The sequence below is a fragment of the Pelophylax lessonae genome (assembly GCF_965119305.1).
Source record: "Pelophylax lessonae genome assembly, chromosome: 4".
NCBI lineage: Eukaryota > Metazoa > Chordata > Amphibia > Anura > Ranidae > Pelophylax > Pelophylax lessonae.
In genome coordinates, this window is record NC_138771.1 from 409,617,271 (window position 1) to 409,634,702 (window position 17,432).

Genomic DNA, 17,432 nt, shown 5'->3' on the forward strand with positions numbered 1-17,432 from the left:
AGAGACTTGGAAGAGACTTGTGCACTACTTTGAAGAGACTTAAATGATAGGCGACTTTGTCTGTGGGGAATGCCTGGCTAATCTTTTTCTTCTTCCTGGAAAGTCTGATAACAAGTCGCTTGAAAATAGATAAGGATCCGACTTAGAGGCGACTCCCATTGAAGTCTATGTGCACAAGTCGGATAGAGGTCGCCTTAAAGTAGTACAGGAACCTTTTCTGAAGTGGAGCGACTTCAGTAGTGTATATTAAGACGGCTCTCATTCATTTACATTGAATTTGTGATGACAAGAGACTTGGGGCGACTTGAGGGCACACAAGTCATGTCCCAAGTTGAAGTAGTGTGAACCGGCTCAAAGGGTCCTTTCCATCCCTTGGACTCTGTTTTGCTCAGCGGGGATCGATCCGCCGATCCTCACTGAGCAGGCAGATGACAGGTCCATCTCCACTCACTGTGCAGAGAAGGACCTGTCAGAGCCTTGCTCTCTTCTATGGGAGATTGGATGAAAACAGACTGACTGTCTGTTTTTTTCTGATCCCATCCCATCCGATTCTCTAGATGGAAAATAGGGTTACCATCTGTCTGGACTTCACGGACAGGATCGGATCGGATAGCAGCGGGTGTCAGAGGACATATCGCTGCTGACATCCACTGCTCTATAGGGGTGGATGGAGTATCCGATCAGGTCTGCCTGAAAAACTGACAGGAGGACCTGATCAGATAGCTTGTGTGAAAGGGACCTAAGATTTTTGTTGGGATAGAGGTTATGGTAAATGTCAGTGATACAGGGGGGCATGGTTTAGGTGCACACTGGTGTTGCACTAGGCTTTTTTTTTTTTCAAATGATGTAGCAGTGTGCATTGTACAAAAGCCAGCTCTAAGAACACATGGTCAATAATATGTAAATACTGCACTATGAGCACCTTAATCTTAAAAAAAGGGTGCAACAAAAATAGAACCTCTGGAAAAAAAAACACTTTTTTTAAGAGAAGTCTTAGAAGAAAATACAGTTTAACCTAAAAAAGAAGACCCTGTGGACTGACATTAACCACTTAAGCCCCGGAGGATTTTCCTGCTAAACGACCAGGGGGTATTTTGCGATTCGGCACTGCGTGACTTTAACGGACAATTGCGCGGTCGTGCGACGCTGTACCTAAACAAATTTGACGTCCTTTTTTCCCACAAACAGAGCTTTGTTTGGTGGTATTTGATCACCCGTGCGATTTTTACTTTTTGCGCTATAAACAAAAAAAGAGCGTACATTTTGCAAAAATAGCAATATTTTTCACATTTTTTTATATGAAATTCCCCCCAAAAAAATGTAAAAATCAAAATTTTTTAACATTTTCGGGCCAATTTGTTTTATGCTACCTATGTTTGGTAAAAAAAATCGCAAAAAGCGTATTTTGATTGGTTTGCGCAAAAGTTATCGCGTTTACTAACAAAGGGAAAGATTTTTGTCATTTTTGTTGGGTTTTTTTTAACGTGTAATGGCGGCGATCTGCGATTTTTTTTGCGGTACTGCGACATTGCAGCGGACAGATCGGACCCTTGACTGACATTTTTGACACTTTTGGGGTTACCAGTGACATTTCTACAGTAATCAGTGCTATACATATGCACTGTGACTGTAAAAATACACTGGTAGTGAAGGGGTTAACTTTATTTGGGAGAGAGGGGCTGTGTGTATCCCTAGGGGCATGCTTTCTACTGTGATTGGCTGTGGCTTGAGCTGTAAGGACACTGATCAACGGATCTACATACTAGATCTGTGTGATCAGTGTCTTTACAGCGAGGAGAATGACAGGTGGCTTGTTTACACAAGCTGCCTGACATTCTCCCTCTTCCCCGCCGATCGCCGAGTGACCGGCGGACATCGGGTCCGCTGGTCACACGCGCGGGGGGGGGGTCCGTGACCGCGCGGGAGCGGGAGCGTGCCTCCGCGGGCGCGCGCTCGCTCCCCAGAACCTCACAAGCGAGCGACGTAGACCTACGTCACTCTGCCTGTGAGGGGCTGACCGCCGCAGTAAATATACTGTAAGCAGTCGGCAAGCGGTTAAAAACTCATATACACCAAGGATAAATATGAAATCCTTAATAATATCCCCTGAAGCAAAAGCCCACTTTCTGTTATAAAAGGGAAATGCAACTTTTGCACTAAAGTAGCACAACACTAACTGTAGAATTTGACATTGTATGTTGTTTTGAATGGCATAAAATGTGAGCAGCAACTAAGAAATTAATGTACCCAAATTAGGGTAAAGCAGTTTAGCCTAAAATAAAGGTCGCCAATAACATACAATAATAATAAAATAACCCCAGAATGAAAACACCAGAATACCAACATAAGACAAAAAAATAGCAAAAAAGCAGGAAAGGTGTTAATTGTACAAAGAGAGTAATCATAATTAACATGCAATATCCTAAATTACAATACTGTAATCTCTCCCTATGAAGTGTGTTAGCTTTCCCTATGAAGTGTATTAGCTTTCCTTTTTCTTTCTCTACAGCAGCTTACAATACAATAGTACTATAGCTGCCCTGTGCCACCCCCACACACACACACACACGTCTAAGCTTGCTGGTCATAGTTTATAAGCCATGCAGTGTATTTAGCTTTGAAAAAAAAAAAATTACCCGAAAGAATGTGCACATAACTTTACCAGGATCATGACTCTCATCATAGATACAAACCCAACCTCTTGCCCAATAATGAGCACAGTGCAGATGGGAAACAGCTGTTTACACCTCCCCATATAATGATGTTATTCAATATGGAATTTGTTTGAAAAAAAAAAAAAAACATGAAAAACTTAATTAGTGTTTATGATGCAATTTTCACTTGCTTGTACCATATTTCAATTGTGATAAATACCTATTTGTAGATCTGACTCTAGTGACTCATTGTATTTCAGTCTAATCACTGATCAAAAACTGACAAGATCCTTTAACTGCCTCTCCCTACAGCAGCAGATTACTCCTATTGTGATCTATTGTTGGCTGGTTGCAGCGAGCAGTAGCTTACTATTAGAAGAGATCTGTTGATGCACATCTACTTGTGACATCTAGATCAGTTTTCCACTGATCAAATCCAAACTCACTTAATAATAAAAAAAAATGAAAAAGTAAAACTAAGACATGAAAAATGAGAAATGTGCATTTAAAATATATTTTTTAAAATGAAACAAATACCTTCCACAGATTTATTCTGACTTCCTTACAATTATGTCTAGTGATCAGAACGACAAATGGTGAATGCAAAGTCATTCAGAATTTTACTGGTTGCAAAACTGTAAAAAAAAAAATTGTAATCTGACATTTAGGGGAATGTAATAATTACATAGGTTGTTTTTTGTTTTTCATATTTCTTTCTGCTTTAATCGTGGGACCCTTACTTTTTAATATCTTCATAAATGATATAGGGTCTGGGATTAAAAGTACAATTTCAGACTTTGCAGATGACACCAAGCTTTGCAGTGGAATAACTTCTTTACAGGATGTCTCCAACTTACAAGCTGACCTCAATGCGCAGTTTTATTGGGCAAATATATGGCAAATGAGGTTTAAAAGTTGATAAATGTAAAGTTATGCACTTGGGGGCTAAGAATATGCATGCATCATACATACTAGGTGGTTGTACGGCGGTTCGCGGGAGCGCTGGCCCCCACTAGGCAGTGGGGATGCCGAACCACAGGACCGGCAGCACAGATTGCCGTTGGGCACCCACGATCACTCCCCGCTGGGAGAGAACGAAGGTCTGCTGTTGTAAATAGAGCAGACCGTTGTTCTATCTAAAATGATCACAGAGCGTCTGTGATCTTCCTATATAGGATCACAGGTTTCTGTGTTCATTTCACAAGTCCCTCCCCCCGACAGTTAGTAAACACTCCCCTAAGCTCACACTTAACCCTTTGATCACCCCTAGGTTAACCCCCTTCCCTGCCAGTGTCATTATTACAGTAACAGTGCAATTTTTATCACTGATTACTGTCGTAATGTCACTGGTCCCCCAAAAGTGTCGAAAATGTCAGTTAGGGGTTCAATCTAAGATATAAATCTTTTCCCTAGTTTGTAAGACGCGATAGATTAAAATATAATTAAAATATATACGCAAACCAATAAAAATACACTTATTGGACATTTTTTTACCAAAAATATGTAGTAGATTACAACAGGATGAAAAAAAAAAATGATTTTTACATTTTTTTTTGGGGGGGGGGGGGGGGATGTTATATAGCAGAAAGTGACAAATATTTTTTTTTCAGAATTGTCACTCTTTCTTTGTTAATAGCGCAAAAAATAAAAATCGCACAGGTATTCAAACACCACCAAAAGAAAGCTTTATTTGTGGGAAAAAAGGACATCTTATTTAGGTACAATGTAGCACAACCGCTCAATTTTCTGTTAAATTAACGCAGTGCCGAATCGCAAAAAATGGCCTGGTCATTAAGGGGGCAAATCATTCCGGTCCAGAAATGGTTAAAGTGTAGAGAAGAAACATCACTAAAATAAATTTAAATTCACACACTTGGATACGTGCCTGGCAAATATAGGCATGGCATGGAATGACAACTGGTGTTTTTTAAAATAATGTTGTTAAGCATTCTCTTGCTTCATTTTACAGAAAAGATTGGAGAATAAAGGCCTGAATTCATTTGATAACAGTATTCATTTTTTGTGTCTTATTTTTTTTTCCTATAAAGTTATAGATACGATGTTTGATAATGTGTATTTTAATAAGTACAACCTTTATTGTTAGTATTTATAAAAAAAATATATATAGCAGGGTTTAAAAAATAAAACAGCTCTCGTACAGTTTAAATATTTGGTGTTAACAATGAAACTGCAAAAACAGATGAGTAAAACTTGTGATTTATAGCATTACTATACTACATAATACCCTGTAGAATACATAGTGGAAATTGTAGATGCCAGCCAAGCAATGCTGTCATTAGCAGAAAATTGTTTGCATAGATTCAGTTCCGTTGCACAGTGGCAAATAATGTGAGATTATTTGCTTTGACTACTGATGACTTTATTGCCACTACAAAGTCACCCGTGTGAACATTTCATGGAGCTCTTAAGGTCACACTGCATGTATACCATATGTCTTATCAGTCTTTCTTATGTTCTTTACGTAAGTAAAATAAAAAATAGGTATACAGCACATTCCTTAACATCAGATTACTGTACTTTTAGCTCTTTGAAATGGGCAGTTAGTATAAGCCATTATCAAATTCCTTGCATAAAAGAGAACCTGTCATTTCTTGTCAGTGAATATTTATTCTCAGCTATTATAGTAAAGTTTTCCTGAAGTGTATATAATTATTCACATTTGATTTGCTTGTTGCCCCGTGTGCTACCAGCCACATAATATGCAAAGCAAATAATAATAATAATACAAATATTCATAATAATAATAATAATAATAATACACAAAGCTACTTAAGTGTTCTTTTTTTTTAGCAGAGTTTTATTGGGATAAAGGTATGAGGACAATACTATGTGGATTGGAAGCAGTACAAAGCATTACAAATTCAATACATCCATTAACAATAAAGGTCTACACTTGGGAATATAATACAGCCAGTTGAATACAAGTTTCCTCACTTCTTTGAAAGAAAAGTACAGCTGAAATTTTTTTTGTTGTATTTCTTTTGAGGATCACATTAGTACATTTACTTTTGTATTGCTTGCTATCAGCTGAGAGGAGCTGAACCAGACCTAAGCAATCCTAACAATATCCACCCAGCTGCCTAATTGACAGGTGTCTCTGCCTCTCAGCATGAAAGCCAGAGCCAACCATGCCTATGTCCTCCCCAGCCTGACGGTCCATTGAGAGCTGGAGGAACAGAAAGAAGAGCAGTGAGTGACAATGAATAGTCATTCATTGAAAAAAGGGAAAGCATTCCTGGCATGAGACTGGGTATTCTCTGTAAAGTGAGATTTCACCACATTCAGTAGGCTCTGAGGCAAAATACCTTGCAAAGTGCAACTTCCCTTGTTAAATTAACAACCTTTTTATCTTAAGTGCCGTATTTATCGGCGTATAACATGCACCTTTTCCTCCTAAAAATGTAGGGTAAAACACCAGTGGGTGTTATACGCCGATATGTAGGAGCTGAGCAGAAGAAAGGATGAGCGGTTGCTGTCATAGGAAGTCCCGTCTCCTATGACAGACAGCACAGTGGCCCAATGCCGGGACGTGTGACGTCTATCATAGGTGCTGAGACGTCAGATGACAGTGGCGGCTTGTCCTCTCTTCTCCTCGGCCCGGCCTGCCCCCCTCTGCCTCAGCGCTGCCTGGCCTTTTTTTAAAAAATATATCGCCGCTCTGTGCAATGGCGCTGGCTAGGCTGCTTTGGGGACACTGTGCTGGAAAGGCTGCTTTGGGGACACTGTGCTGGCGAGGCTGTTTTGGGGTCACTGCGCTGGCAAGGCTGCTTTGGGGACACTGTGCTGGCGAGGCTGCATTGGTGGACAATGTGCAGGCGAGGCTGCATTGGTGGACACTGCTGGCGAGGCTGCATTGGTGAACACTGTGCTGGCGAGGCTGCATTGGTGAACACTGTGCTGGCAAGGCTGCATTGGTGGACACTGTGCTGGCAAGGCTGAATTGGTGGACACTGTGCAGGCGAGGCTGCATTGGTGGACACTGTGCAGGGAGGCTGCATTGGTGGACACTGTGCTGGCAAGGCTGCATTGGTGGACACTGTGCTGGCAAGGCTGCATTGGTGGACACTGTGCAGGCGAGGCTGCATTGGTGGACACTGTGCAGGGAGGCTGCATTGGTGGACACTGTGCAGGCGAGGCTGCATTGGTGGACACTGTGCAGGGAGGCTGCATTGGTGGACACTGTGCAGGCGAGGCTGCATTGGTGGACACTGTGCAGGCGAGGCTGCATTGGTGGACACTGTGCAGGCGAGGCTGCATTGGTGGACACTGTGCAGGCGAGGCTGCATTGGTGGACACTGTGCTGGCAAGGCTGCATTGGTGGACACTGTGCTGGCAAGGCTGCATTGGTGGACACTGGGATGGCGAGGCTGAATTTATGAACACTGCGCTGATGAGGCTGCATTCACTGACACTGGTAAGACTGCATTTGATTCAAAAAAAAAGTTCTGAGTTCAATGCTGTTTATTTAAAATATAAGCTTTTTGCCTAAAATTTCTCTCCTAAATTTAAAGTGCGTGTTATACAAATCATATATATAATCAATATAAATCAAACCCATGGAGTAAAAACAGGTCTTTAAACTATGGTTTGCATAAGATTTTTTTTGCTTTATTTTCCAGAATAGATCAGGGAATGAAAGCCAAAACGTTACCGGCCTCATTTGATAACAGTCCTATTTTTACTTGCCTAATTTTCCCTTGACAAAAAGTTATATTGATGTTTTAAAATGACAATTTATAAAGTACAATTGTAATCAGTATTTATAAAATGTAAATTATACCAATTACTTTTGTGCAGAGATTAACTATTTGGTATTAACAGTTCAACTGCAAAAACATATGAAACTTGTGATTTATAACATAACTATATATTACATAATACCCTGTAGAATGGATATTGAAATTTGAAGATGCCAAACATTAGCAGATAATGGTATGCCTTCATTCAGTTCCATTGCACAGTGGCAAATGTGAAATTATTTGCTTTGACTACTGATGACTTTATTGCCACTACAAAGTCACCTGTGTGAACAATCTTTGAAGCTCTTAAGTTCATACTACATTTATGTGTCTTATCTACCTCTCTTGTGCTCTTTACGTAAGTAAAAGAAATAAAAATGGTCTATATTAGGTACAGCACATTCCTTAACATCAGATTACTATGCTTTTGACTCTAAAAGACAGTTAGTATGAGCCATTATCAAATTTTCTGTTTAAAGACATACCTATTATGTATTCTCAATAAAAATGAATTCTCAGTTATTATTGTAAAGTTTCCCCAAAATATATCATTTTTTTTTTTTTTTTTTATGCTTGTTGCTCTATATACTACTAGCTACACATCAAGCAGAAATGTTTTCGTGTTCTCTCTTGCTTTGCTATCTAGGGGCAAAACAACCTTGGCTGAACAACTCTTGTATAAAAACTATATACAGTATCTCACAAAAGTGAGTACACCCCTCACATTTGTGTAAATATTTTATTACTGTATATCTTTTCATGTGACAATACTGAAGAAATGACACTTTGCTACAATGTAAAGTGGTGAGTGTACAGCTTGTATAACAGTGTAAATTTGCTGTCTCCTCAAAATAACTCAACACACAGCCATTAATGTCTAAACCGCTGGTAACAAAAGTAAGTACACCCCTAAGTGAAAATGTCCAAATTGGGCCCAATTAGCCATTTCCCCTCCCCGATGTCATGTGCCTCGTTAGTGTGAGAAGGTCTCAGCTGTGAATGGGGAGCAGGTGTGTTAAATTTGGTGTTATCGCTCTAACTCTCTCATACCGGTCACTGGAAGTTCAACATGGCACCTCGTAGCAAAGAACTCTCTGGGGTTCTGAAAAAAAGAATTGTTGCTCTACATTAAGATGGCCTAGGCTGAGGGGCGTGTCCTGAACATGGCGGAGTGAGGTCGCACATCTCTGGAGCTCCTGCTGTCTTCCCCTGTCCATGACATTTTGACTGCCTATCTCTGCCCCGGAATGAGCACCAGCCGCCGGAGGGGACCCAGGAAGCCTCTCCGCACCTCACCCGGCTCCGAGCTACACCGCTACTTCCCCGAGACTCGATCCTCTTCAGCCCGCGCGGGACAGGCCCGGACACGTGTGGCACCCCCGGCCCTCATGGCGTCAGCCCCGGCCTCACCAATTGTGCCCTCCCTTTTGGAACTGGGGTCACGGCTCCCGACACCCGTGGTACCCTCCATGAACTCTCCCTCTGCCAATCTGCCCCTTGGAGACACGAGTGACCTGCGGGCTCTGATCCAGGCCTTACCTTCTAAGCGGGACTTTGAAGCCTTGGCACTACGCCTGGAGGAGGCTCACGCCAAGGACATACAGGCGGTCCGTACGGATGTACAAGTGCTGACTGAGTGGGTGACTGTTGGTGAGTCCTCCGTCCAGTCGTTGGAGGCCCGGGTGGCCCTTTTAGAGACCGCTCGAGCAGCACAAGACCTGCATGTCATGGAGCTGCAGCTGCGCTTGGAGGAGATGGAGGACCACAGTCGCAGGAACAATCTGCGACTGCGAGGGATCCCGGAGGCCACAGACCAGGAATTGCTGCTGCCCACGGTACATGCCATCTGTCACCGCCTGGCACCGGACATACCGCCGGCCTCCCTGGAGTTTGACCGGGTGCACAGAGCCTTAGGGCCCCAGTCCTCCGATGCGGAAAGACCGCGTGATTTGGTCTGCCGCCTGCACAGATACACGAAAAAAGGGCACGATCGTACGCCAGGCCTGGGAGGCGGGAGAAATAGACTTCGATGGGGCCAAGGTTCGGATCCTTCCCGACCTGTCCCGGGCCACCCTCCAACGCAGAGCACTACTGAGGCCCCTCCTGGAAAGGATTCGGCAGCTAGGCTGTACATATCGCTGGGGCTTCCCCTTTGCCCTGACAGTGAGGAAGGGTCCATCCTCGATGACAGTGCGCCACCCGGATGACTTGCCAGCACTCTTCACCTTCCTAGAGGTCCCTCCGATTTGATGTTTCTAACTGGCTACAGCATCTCCAGACCCCGGGGCGCAGAGGCCCTCCTACACCCGGGAGGGAGCGGGGTCTCCCGCCGTGCACCCCCAGAAGACGTCGCAGACTGGTTCCGGAGCCGGCGACGGCGGAGAGGGAGGACTGATGTCTGCGTTCTACTGCTGCTGACTGTTCTCTTCCTGAGGTGAGACCGTGTTGTTCTCTGGCCCTGTTAGACCTGATCGCCCCCCCTGCCCTCTTCCAAGCTGTGCCACGGGACACTTCTGACTGCTGGAGCAGCCCAGTGGCGATCTGGGGCTCCCTGGTCCCCGATATCTCCCCTGACGTTCTGCACCCTGATCATGGGGGATGGTCCCCCCGGGGGGTCGCCCTCCATCCCCTTCTCTGGAGCCATGACTTATTGCGAGCAGGACCGCGATTGGCGGCTGCCGAGGTGTCCCCTGCACCCTGACTTTCTTACATGCAAGCTTGCCGGAACTGACTTGGTTCCCCACCCGCCCCCCCCCGATTCCACCAGGTGCTGCCGAGGCCCCCCCACTGTTGTTGCCCGTTTGTGCTGGTTTCGCTCCTCTGACCGCGGGACGCCTCAGGGGGAATTACACGCTCTGGCAGTTGCAGTTACTCTCAGGATTGTATCTACCATTCACTGTGCTCACGTGGACTCGCATCTGCCTTTTCACTGGATGTATTGCTTCTAGGTTATCCCCCTTGGGTTAATTGCTGCCGTTAGCGGGTGGGGGTGGTATTGGCTGGGTCATGTAGGGGACTTGCTCATTTTGGGCTAAGACTGGTGTGTTTGAGTGGGGACTGATCCCTGCTCTCTGCACTCATCCGCCTCGGCCCAGGTGACTGTGCCGCTAGCGGGTTGTGTTTGGAGGACTGGGAGGGAGACGACGGGTGGTGACTCCCCTGGGAGGTGACGGGAGATATGGGTAAGGGAGGGGTGTGGGGGGGGGGCAGGTCCTTAGGGGATTTCGTTGGCTCTCACCTCTGAATGTTACCTCCATTATGTTTGTGTTTCTTAGGTGTGTCGGTCAGTCACCAGATCTGCGCCCCTGGACGCACTATATTGACGTCCGCGCCCCACTTTTGGGGTGAGCAATCTATAGAGCCAACCCGGAGGGGTCGTGTTCTTGCGGGCGATGGAGTCCAGGGGGCGCAGTTCCTCGTGACTGGCACCCGATGATACGGTGGCGGCCCCCATCGCCCCCCTCTTCCTGGAGTCTCAGGGGGGGTGGCGGCCAAAGCTGTATGTGCTCATTTCCATCAGGTTATGTGACATGTATTCTGTTATAAGGCAGTCCTATTTGATGTGTTGGGGCGGGGATTGCGGGGGGGGGGGGGCTCCTCCCTCTGTCCTCGCCTGCCCCTTCCCCCTCTTTTTGGTTTTTTCATAATTGGACGGGGGAAGCTCAGGCCCATGAGCTCTGCTATCACGGTTCCGTTTTCTTTTTTCAGGTTCTTGCCCCCACTAGGCCTGCGCTCCAGATAGTGGTCCCTTCCCTATTCGGGGGGACTTGCGGGGCGTCTTAACCCTCGGTTTTTTGGTCCTGTAACTACCTACCCCCTCTTGTTGTCTGTCTTTTCCCCCCATTTTTGTGTCCCTCCACCTTCCTCCTGATCTATCCCCCCCTACTCCTGCTCTTCACCTCCCCCTGCTTTCTGCCCCCTTCTTTCTCTCCTTGTCCTACCCCCTTCTCTACCGGTCAGACTTTTCCAACCTAGTTCCCCCCAATGGATCCCGTGCGGGTGACCTCGATTAATGCCAGAGGGCTCAATGTGCCCGAGAAGCGCCGTGTCCTGTTGGGTGAACTAAAACGGCTCCATGCAGACGTCGCCTTCATCCAGGAGACTCATTTCAGGGAGGGTGCTTTCCCCCTCCTCCAGAACAGGTTTTTTCCATGCGTGTATCACGCCCCAAATGCAGAATCCAAGTCCAAGGGGGTATCTATTCTGATCTCCAATCGGCTTCCCTGGACCCTGCAGGACCGCAAGATCGACCCGCGGGGCAGGTTTCTGTTCTTGAAGGGCCTTCTGGGTGAGGTTAAGATCACCCTGGCCACGATTTATGCCCCGAATTCTCATCAGGAGGTCTTCCTCCGTAAGACGCTAACTGCTCTGGTGGACTTCGCGGAGGGCAGACTCATCTTGGGCGGAGACTGCAATATCCTGCTGGACCCGTCTTTGGATACCTCTGCGGGCATCTCTTCGGTCCCTCGTGGCACCCGGCGGCAGGTCCATACGCTGTTGCATGATCTCCAGTTGGTGGATGTGTGGCGTATCCTGCACGCAGGTGAACGAGATTACACATTCTTCTCGGCGCCTTACCAGGGGTATTCCTGCATCGACCTCTTCCTGCTACCCCACAGGCTCCTTCAGTCTGTCATGGGGGTAGAAGTGGGATCCATTACTTGGTCAGATCATGCCCCAGTGACCCTGACGGTCAACCTCAGTGGCACTACCAGGGCTTCTGACTGGCACTGGAGGTTGAACGAGAGTCTCCTCCAGGTACCGGAGGTGTTGGCGGACGTCACACAACAACTGCAACTATACTTTCAGACAAACCCGGAACAGGACAGTGACCCGGGGGTGATTTGGGAGGCTCATAAGGAGGTGATCCGGGGGGTCCTCATCCGACATGGGTCGAGCCTTAAAAGGAAGAGAGAGGCCAAACTCAACTCGCTGCTCGCGGAGGTTGCCCTCTTAGAGGACCGCCACAAACTGAGCCTTGACCCGACTGATGGGGCGGCATTGACGCGCCTCCGAGATCAGATAGCGGATTTCCTGCGCTACCGAGCCAAAGCGGCGCTCCAGCGCTGTGGGAAGATCTTTTATGAATCCGGAGACATGTGCGGGAAGGTCTTGGCTCGGTCCCTTAGAGAGCGTCAAGCGGCCTCATACGTTCCATATCTGGTTAATGCTGATGGCTCCAAGGTGCATTTACCTAAGGAAATCGCACAGTCCTTTGGGGCATCCCACAAACGCCTTCGCATCTTCTCCCCCTTTCCTCCTATTTGGATGAGATCTCGTTGCCACGATTCTCCTCGCCGGATCGGGAGGCCCTAGACTCCCCCTTCACCCGGGAGGAACTGTCGGCGGTGATTTCCTCGGCAAAGAAGGGTAAAGCCCCGGGACCGGACGGCTTTACGGTCTCCTACTACCAGACCTTGCAATCCTTGCTGGCTCCCCCTCTGCTGTGCCTCTTTAACGCAGTAGGCCGAACCTGCGGGTTCCGTGATGAAACGCTGAGCGCCCATATTTCGGTCATCCCCAAGGAGGGTAAGGATCCCTCGGCGTGCGGCAGTTACCGCCCGATTTCGCTCCTCAATGCTGACCTGAAGTTTTTTACGAAACTTTTGGCCCTTCGCCTCCAATCCCATCTTCCGGGTCTGGTTCATTGGGACCAGGTGGGCTTTGTTCCCTCCCGAGAGGCGAGGGACAATACGACTAAGGTCATTGACTTAATCCACCAAGCGCGGGTCGGTAATGTCCCTTCTATCTTCCTGAGCACCGACGCCGAAAAGGCATTTGATAGGGTCAGTTGGCCCTACATGTTTGAGGTGCTTCGGCGTTTCGGTTTCGGTCGACAGATGTTAGCCTGGATTCAGGGAGTGTACACTAATCCGGGGGCGAGAGTAAAGGCGAACGGGGTCCTTTCGGACCCGATTCGTATTTTTAATGGTACCCGTCAAGGTTGCCCCCTCTCGCCTTTGCTCTTTGCCCTATCCCTGGAGCCCTTTCTGGCGAGGGTCCGTTCAAACCCGAATATATCCGGGATCCTTCAAGGTGTCTGCCTACGCGGATGACCTTCTCTTTACACTCTCTCAACCTTTGATCTCCCTACCCTGCCTCATGAAGGAGTTTGAGACGTTTGGGTCACTGTCTAATTTGAAAATAAACTTCTCCAAGTCAGAGATCATGGGGGTGGCCCTCCCTGCTGCATTGCGGGATTTGCTTGCACTTGACTTTCCGTTCTGATGGGCCACGGCTGGCCTCCGTTACCTAGGCATCTGGCTATCTCCGGACCCGGCGGACTTATACAAACTGAACTTCCCGCCCCTTCTCTCGACGATCCGCTCTCTGCTTGATAAATGGTCGAGGGGCTTGCACTCGTGGTTTGGACGGTGCAATATCTTGAAAATGTCGGTCCTACCGAAGCTTCTCTATTTGTTCCAAACCCTCCCAGTGAGCATCCCGACCTCCTTCTTCAGACAGGTCGATACCGCCTTCACGCGCTTTGTCTGGGTTGGGGGGAGGCCGCGGTTGGCCCGCCGCCTACTGGTTCTGCCTAAACATCACGGCGTCATAGCTCTTCCTGACACTCGCCGTTACCATCAGGCCGCCCTTATGACGATATGGATTGACTGGGCGCGACACGCCGAACTGAAACAGTGTGTGAGTTTAGAGGGATCTCTCTTTCCAATCTGCCTTCCCAGGGCTCCCTTGATTTGGCGGGACCTGCCGGCGGATGTCAAGCGTCACCCTACCATTGGCCCGACGTTGCGGACGTGTGCCTCGGTGGTGGCTAGCAAGAGTCTTTCGGATGGACACTCTCCGCTACTCCCGGTTTTGGGGAACCCGAGGTTCCCTCCGGGGTGCGCGGGGGACAGGTTTGCTGATCTTGTCACAGAGGGCTACTTCCAGGTGTCGCACTTTCGGGAAGGTAATGACTGGGTGCCTCTCTCGCAGCTGACCTCACAGACGGGAAGTTTCCGTCTGTCCCGGTGGCAGGCGCTGCAACTTCTCCACTTTCTCAGAAGCCTGGGCTCTCCGTCGCAGTTCGAGAGAGACCAGACCTCGCTGGAACAAATGCTGGATACGAGTGGTGTTATGCCCCACACTCTCTCCCAGCTGTATGCTCTTCTTTCCACCCCGCCCGAGGATTTTGTCCTTCCGGGAATTTTTAAATGGGAGCGGGAGCTGCAGAAAACGTTCTCAGCTCCAGAGAGAGGCAATATTACCCGTTTTGCGCTAAAGTCGTCTATCTGCACCCGCATTCAAGAATGTAACTACAAGATACTCATGCACTGGTACTATTCTCCGGAGAAGCTGAATTTGTACTGCCCTCTGATTCGGGGGTTTTGGTTGGAAGTACGAAGGGTCTCACAAATGATGACCCGGCCTTCTTCCTATTACATTGCACGGGCATTGCTCCTAAGCGATATAAAAAATCTGTGCTCAGACACCTTGCGGATGCAGCTAAATCATGTGTTACCCTCTGTTGGAAGAGCACATCCCCACCTACGATCTCGCTATGGCTCCGCAGAGTCAAATGGCTTAATGACCTGGAAGATTTGGTGCTCACGGCGCAGGGGTGGAAAGAGCAATACACCCAAACCTGGGCATGCTGGAACGCCTTCATCCTGTCCCCTGAGGGATTGACTCTGAGTGGAGCCCCTGGTTCTCCTGCTGTATGACTGGTGTTGAGTTCACCCGCACGGGTTGGGCTCTCCTTGATTCCTCTCCTTCGGCCAAACGTTTTCTAATTGCCATATGTCTCAGGACCGGCTCGCTGTTTCCCGCCACTTCCCCCCCTCCTTTTCACCCCCCTCTGGCCTTCCCCTCCCCCTTCCTATCCGGCTCTTGTTTACCTTACCCTTGTCTACCCCCCCCGCATGTTTTTACCCAACTTTACCCGTCGAGGTCCAGGTTCTCTTTCTCATTTATACCCCCCTTTTTTTTTATTAATGTTATTTTTCTGAACATCCTTCTTTTTTGGGTCCTATGAGGATGCTGATCCGGATACCATTGTTTACATCATTTACGTTTTCTTGTTGCTGTTGACACAGACCAGGCCCCAGGCTACATGTGGCTAGGGATTGCATTACCACTTATTTCTGTAGTGCCTTTGCTGAGATTTTTGACATGACCTTTTCTGTAATGTGTTTTTGGTTTGCTGTACGGATCACTGACTCAGATGCATTTTCTGTTATAGTCTGGACTTCTATGTTTATCATACATACCTGTTACGTGTTTAATAAAGAAATTTGAAAAAAAAAGATGGCCTAGGCTATAAGAAGATTGCCAAGACCCTGAAACTGAGCTGCAGCTTGGTGGCCAAGACCGTACAGTGGTTCAACAAGACAGGTTCCACTCTGAACAGGCCTCGCCATGGTTGAAGTAGTTGAGGAAGTTTAGTGCACTTACTCAGTGTCATATCCAGAGGTTGTCTTTGGGAAATAGAGGTATGAGTGCTGCCAGCATTGCTGCAGAGGTTGAAGGGGTGGGGGGGTCAGCCTGTCAGTACTCAGACCATACGCCGCACACTGTATCAAATTGGTCTGCATGGCTGTCATCCCAGAAGGAAGCCTCTTCTAAAGATGATGCACAAGAAAACCCGCAAACAGTTTGCTGAAGACAAGCAGACTAAGGACATGGATCACTGGAACCATGTTCTCTGGTCTGATGAGACCAAGATAAACATATTTGGTTCAGATGGTGTCAAGTGTGTGTGCCAGAAACCAGGTGAGTATAAAGTCAGAGTATAAAGACAAGTGTGTCTTGCCTACAGTCAAGCATGTTGGTGGGAGTGTCATGGTCTGGGGCTGCATTAGTGCTGACGGCACTGGGAAGCTACAGTTCATTGAGGGAACCATGAATGCCAACATGTACTGTGACATACTGAAGCAGAGCATGATCCCCTCCCTTCAGAGACTGGGCCACAGGGTAATATTCCAACATGATAACAACCCCAAACATACCTCCAAGACGACCACTGCCTTGAGTCAACAGTCCTATCCACTATATTAGTGGAGTCTAGCACGTGGTGTCTATAGGCTATTCTCAAGTTACTGAGATTGGTCTATCCTTCTTTCCACTTTCTTTCTTTAGCGTTCACGCATTGGCTTGAACCAAACATTTCAATACTGCGTTTTTTCTGTCTCCTTATGGACATAAGGTTTGTTGGTCCTGATATCGACCTAATCTTCAGTTCACCAGTCCTGGCTACTCCAGCAGCCACCCCTTAGCCCTGTCATGAGACACTACAGGGGACATATACAAGTACACTGTATTTGGTAAGTTCTCCTCCTACTATGGAGCTGACATATACAAGCATGTACGCAACTATCCCATTTTGATTATATACTTCTCAATATCCAGAATTCAGTTACCTTAAACGTTGTGATTTGGACCCCTATTTGGTGTGGACTGCTCCCATGTCCGCCGGGGGGGGGGTACTAGTCCCAGTCGTGATCCCCTAGGTCTCCAGTTGCTTTTAGAACCGGCTATACAGGTGGGTTATATGTTGGCTGGCGCTTACCTCTGTTTTGACCTACCGTTATGAGATTTATTATGTGACATGTTTCCCAAATAGATATGCACTGATTTTGTTTTCTCTTAATAATTCTAGTAGCATTGTTGATATACATACCCACGTTATTTGCCCCTGAGGAAGCGGTCACCCGCGAAACATGTCGGGCTGGGTTTGGGTTTAGACACCCAGGTCCATCACACCAGACCCACCAGTCTTACCATCTCTGGCATAGGTCTGCAGTGGACAGCGTGATCTACACCCACCCTCCGTGGATATTTGGCTCTCCCAAAGCCTGTATATTGTATGTACTGCCCAATTGCTCTGTATGCTGTAATATTATTAGTGTTTTGTCAACACGATAATAGTTACTTTTAATGTTTTTCTTCTTTATTTTTGGTTTTGTATCAATAAAATTTGTGTATTTTTACATATATGTGGATTTTCTGCTATTTGTCTCGATGACAGTATCCCTTTAAAAGTCCCCTTGGCCCATCCATTTTCCTTCTTTACCTA